Genomic DNA, 4,861 nt, shown 5'->3' with positions numbered 1-4,861 from the left:
TGATAACTCTATAACTAAACAAGTAGCTAAATTTCTTTATATAGCGCAATTTATACGGAAAAGACAAGTTAGACTCCTTCAGTGCTGATGTTATTAATTTTATTCTTACTTCAATTTTTACTTCCATGACAAACCATTTTTAGTTTTTAATTATATATGTTGTATATTGCTATTCTATAATTTTATGTATGCCAGACAGGCTTTGTATTTTGTATTTTCTGTTCTGTTCGGGTCTATGACCGTAATAAACAAATTGAATTGCTAGTCCTATCCCTCAGCTGGCCCTTCCTTATCTGAATCGCAGCCCAGGCTTCTTGAAGGGGGAACAATTTCTCAGTAGCTGAAGTTGTAAGAGAAGCATGAGGGGGCCTTGGGGCTCCCAACACCCCCTCGCAACTGTCCACAGCTGTTTGGAGAACTTCATCTCATTCTTTCTCCTCTGTCCTACCATCTTCATGAAGCCTCCCTTGCAGATGGAGACCAAATCAACCATAAATGTGACATTTTATGCCACTCATAAAATGACAGAACTTGGTGAGGATGACAACAAGGTAAATTCTTTGTTGCTGTGATAATTATTCTTGTATTTTGACTTCTTTTCAATTTGTCTCCTGAAAGTTTCACTTATTTTTTTTCATTTCTTGTTGATTTGGCAGTAAGAGTAAGCACGGTGATAATGGTTTTGGTTTCCCCGGTTTCCAGCTCCTAAATACAATGATTTTTAAAGTGTTTTCCAGGCTGTAATTTGATTTTAATTTAGAATTTATATACCGCTTGTTTCAGCAGGTGGTGAAAAATATACAGCAAAGGCGCCTGCCTGAAGTCAATAGTCAGAGAGTTCCAAAGTGTATGTGCTGCCACATTAAAAGTGATTCCTTACAAGTGCAGAACAAATATTATGTGGCACCTGTAACCATACCAGTTCTGCAGATCAAAGCACGAGTGGGCATTGAAAGTGAGGTTTGCCTCATTATTTGTTTGTGCATGCCCAAGATTCCCAAGTCTGGCCCCTCTCTCTATTCTGCCAGTTTGCTTCAGTGCGACACTTTCTCTTATCCATTAGTAAAACTCTATTGTCTTTTTTCCCCTTTTCATGTCATCTCCTGCCTGGAATCTATGGATCTACGTCCATGAAAATGGTCTTTGCCATCAGGAGCTCAAAGGAAGATTTCCTAGCAGAGGCCCCAACCATTGCAACACTTTCCAGCATTGTTGAAGTAAGTGTGCTGTGGGCTGAGGGTATGTTTCATGTAAGCAGAGCCAGACCCCAAATCCCCCCTCCCTGGGCACAGGTTTTCTCATCACCATCTCCCCTCGGGCACCCCTCGGGCCCTTCCCTCTTGGCAGGCAAGCTGCACCAGCTGATCCTGAAGGGCTCTTTCCTCCCACAGGACCTCAGCTTTGACGTGTCCGCAGGAGAGAAGGAGGAGGAAAACGACCTGGCGGCCAGCAGCCTCCAGTGGTTGCTGGCCCATGCAGTGACACTGCCAAGCCTGAACGTATCACCTTCATCCTCTTGGCAGGCAAGCTAAACACGCTGCAACACCATCCCACATGTCTGCAATATGCTGCTGAGTAGCCTTGAGCATGAGTCCAGGCATCAAAGCTTACTTTCTTTTATTATTGCATTTATACTCCACCATTCCTCCAAGGAGCTGAAGGTGGCGTATGCCTTTCTCTCCCTCCCCATTTTGTCCTCACAACAACCCTGTGAGACAGGTTAGGCTGAGAGAGACAGTGACTGGCCCAAGGTCACCCAGTGACTAAGCGGAGGTTCAAACGCTAGTCTCCCAGGTCCTAGTCTGATGCACTAGCCACAACATAATGGGGCAGCCAGGGAGGGCCCTGATTCAGATTTGGGGCTGGGTCATGTGAGAGAAGGCAGTCTTTTCAATCGGTTTGGAAGAGCAAGCCAGGGATCTCCCTCTGCTAGTGGGAGAGGCTCCTTGGTGGGTGTTGGTGGTGGCCTGCTTTGAGAGCCCAGACCAGTTCCCTGATTCTGATGAGGTGGTGTTTCCTCCCTCAGGGCCTCAGCTTTTATGTGGTAGCAGAGGATGAGGAGCAAAGGGACCTCTGATGGCTGATGGCCCTTGCAGTGAAGCTGCCAAACCTGAAGCTGTGAGTATCTCACTTTTCTCCTTGATTTACAACGCTTATATCTGTGCTATATGGCCCGAGAGGCTCTCAAAGCCACTTACAAAAGTTGATCCCATTCCAGTCTGCTCTCAGGAGCAGAAGTAACAGGGTCTCCCTACAGGGCCAGGACAATTAAGAAGGTGGCATTCTTTGCCCTCTTCTTTGGTACTGCCCTTCAGCCTCCACCCACTAGGCGACAGGGCCCACAGGGATCCTCTCAGGCAAGGGAGTGGGGAGGAGCAGCTGAAGCTCACTTAGTCCTGCTTTGGGACTCTCTTGTTCTAAAACAGGACCTGCTCAAGCATTTTCTGGCCTCTCTCTACAGTTGGAGTCTCTTAAATGCTTAGTCCCTCCGGAGCAGTCCTGGACATGCCCGAGAGCCAAGGAAGGTAAGATCTCCACCCTGGAAGCAGAGGACCAACCCAGAGGACTCCCTTGCTGCACTAAAGCCATCACCTGTAGCCTCCCTGGGGCCGGAGGGGGCCCCACCTCTTAGCTGTAACATCCCTGCCTCAGGCTGAGGTCTCACATTTTGGGGTCTTGAAATCCCAGCCCTCCTGCAGTGAGGCCACAAAAATGGGGCGAGGTGGGGAGTGAGTGACAGCTGAGTGGCCCCAAGCCCTGGAGACTGATGTCTGCAGCAGAAGGGGACCCAAAGGGTGTGACAAGGTGGGTGGCAGGCAGACCCATTAGGCCCTGACAGGGGATGGGATCCCTATCAGCTGCCTCTGTATGCCAGGTGTTGAGTCTGGACTTGGCAAAGTCATAGAAGATGGCTGTAATTGAGACTCACTCCTGTTCCTTTCTTTTCCATGCAGAAGAACTTCAAATGGAAGATCTAGAATAGATCGAGAGAGTTATTGAGCCTCCTCTTCCCCACGAGGGCCAGAGAGGGGGAAGACATGAGTTTCAGGTTTCCCAGCTGTCAGAAGACACAGAAGACCAAGGAGGTGTTGAGTCTCAGCAAGTGAGGTTGACTCCGGGCCAGTTCCCACGGATGGCACGCTCCCTGAAGAGGAGAGTGCGCTGGCCCCACACAGGTCGGAGGAGCCGTTGGAAGATGCTTCGGACTCCCCTTTACCAAGCGGCTCTTGGGATGCCTCAAGCGCGTCACCGCCCCCTGACCTCGAGCCGGATGCTAAGGAGACGGTTCTTTCGGATGAGCCGTTGGAAGCACACACCCCATCACCCCGCTCTCGACGCCGCGAGAAGCAGACAGGACAGAGGCAGGACTTGCGAAGGAGCCAGAGATTACGATCTAAAACTTTCCCTACTTAAGACTGCAGCTCTCTGGGTTGAGCTGCAGAGTCAACTTTCTTCACACGTTGCCGAGCATGTCTAGAGTGCAGTTAGGGAATTCTAATGAGCTAGCTTAGAGGTTTCTATGAAGCGCACTGCTTTTGATGTATCCATCACTTTAATAAAACAAGATTTAATTGCACCTGCGTCTCAGCCTCGTGAATCCCGCTCTGGACAGGACAAGAGTGGACAGCGATGGAGGGACCTTTGTTTGTGTGCTGTTTGTTTGAGTTTTTGTTGTTGTTCTTATATATCATGAATTTTTCATAGATAAATTTCTAAATAAAACCAGTTTTAACTGAGTTGGCATTTTGTGCTCATGATATGTGTGTTACCAAATGACTTGCACCCCACAACTGTGGTTTGGGAGGGTTATGGGGAAGAGAAAGAAAGCAGGTACTAGGAACGTCTGAGGGTGATTTAGATCAAGGAAAGGGTTTGGAACGAACGAGTTGAATGCCACTCCCAGCGCTCAAGCTACCTCCCTAAGGAGCAGCCCCTCATGGCTTAATAAATAAATAAATAAATAAATAAGTGCTTTTTGTGTTGTTATAAAGCAGCCATATTTGAGACTCACTTCTGTTCCCTTTTTTCCCCATCCAGATGAACTGCAGATCAAAGATCTAGATTAAGATTCTGTGCAACCCCAGAGAGTGAAGACGGGATCTTTCTTTTCTTGAAGCTTGAGGGGTTTTTTTTTTTGTTCTTATATACGCTGTATTTTTTATATTTAAATCTCTAAATAAAGAGTTTTGACTGACTTGGCATTTGTCCTTATGATCTCTGTTACATCAAATGACTTGCACCTCACAGCTGTGGTTTGGGTGTTTTTTTTAATGGGGAAGAGAAAGAGAGCAGGTACTAGGAACTTCTGGGGGTGATTTCAATCGGGGAAAGTGTTTGGGAGGACAGAGTTAAATACCCTGCCCACTGCTCAAGCTGCCTCCCCCAAGTAGCAGGCTGCTTTGAAATAAATAAATAATCCTGATCCTCTGTGTCTAGTGGAATCAGGATTGTTTTTACTTCCAGTGTGAAGAGGAACTGGTCCCCAGTGGTGCCACCTGGACAGGACTTTGGGGCAGACACCCAGAGTCCCACTCAGCGGAATGAGAAGGACCCCCCCCCAAACACAGGAGGGTGGGTGGCTCAGCACATTTTGAAGCCATACACATTACCCTCTAAGGAGGAGGGGGCATCTAGAAAAAACTGTTATGCCCAGAGTCTTAAATTACCTTAGGGTACCAGGGGCAGCTGGTGATGGCTTGAATATGTGTGATGCTTTCAGAACAAGCGTCAGGAGGAGATTTGATGAGTCTGGTTACTGAAAGAGGAGTGGGGGGGGTTGGATAAACATTTGTTCCAAGAAAGTGGCCATTTATATTGCAATGTGTCTGTGGGTGTGCCTGTCCACTAGGGGGTGCTGCAG

General features: G+C 47.7%; 1 long non-coding RNA gene across 1 annotated transcript; it reads left to right on the top strand.

The window, feature by feature from the left end:
• Window positions 1-2,028: 2,028 nt before the first annotated feature.
• Window positions 2,029-3,635, top strand: LOC133371352 (uncharacterized). The gene is made up of 3 exons (XR_009759308.1): window positions 2,029-2,118; window positions 2,462-2,525; window positions 2,955-3,635. It is a non-coding gene; the product is annotated as an uncharacterized LOC133371352 (long non-coding RNA).
• The last annotated feature ends 1,226 nt before the right edge of the window (window positions 3,636-4,861 follow it).

The sequence above is a fragment of the Rhineura floridana genome, chromosome 16 (genome assembly GCF_030035675.1).
Source record: "Rhineura floridana isolate rRhiFlo1 chromosome 16, rRhiFlo1.hap2, whole genome shotgun sequence".
NCBI classification, from domain to species: Eukaryota; Metazoa; Chordata; class Lepidosauria; order Squamata; family Rhineuridae; genus Rhineura; species Rhineura floridana.
This window is presented reverse-complemented; position numbering and strand designations above follow the sequence as displayed.